The sequence below is a fragment of the Desmodus rotundus genome, chromosome 4 (genome assembly GCF_022682495.2).
Source record: "Desmodus rotundus isolate HL8 chromosome 4, HLdesRot8A.1, whole genome shotgun sequence".
Lineage (NCBI taxonomy): Eukaryota > Metazoa > Chordata > Mammalia > Chiroptera > Phyllostomidae > Desmodus > Desmodus rotundus.
The window spans coordinates 152,227,181-152,227,520 of record NC_071390.1 but is presented as its reverse complement, the minus strand read 5'-3'; positions in this window follow the sequence as shown (position 1 = coordinate 152,227,520).

Below are 340 nucleotides of genomic sequence, written 5' to 3'. Positions count from 1 at the left end.
CTTGTTGCAGTTCAGTTTTTAGTTTGTTGAAGTTAAGTTTATGTAATGGCAAAAAGATCCCCACTTAGTTTTGAGATATAAAAAAAGGGTTTCAAAGTTTTAAAAAAATCTGCACTTTGGTTAATTTTGCTTTATCAATTTCCTTGAAATTAAAATCTGTTTTTTAAGAGACGGCTCTCCACAAAACCATCTCCTGTATAACTGATTTGACACCAGAAGAAAAGATAAGAGAAACTATCTTATTTTTCAGTAATTTCATTGAATAAGATAGGAGCTCAAAGCAGTCAGTGTAATGAAAATCCCCCTCAGTCAAGAGATTTAAAAGGAGAAGAAAGTATTA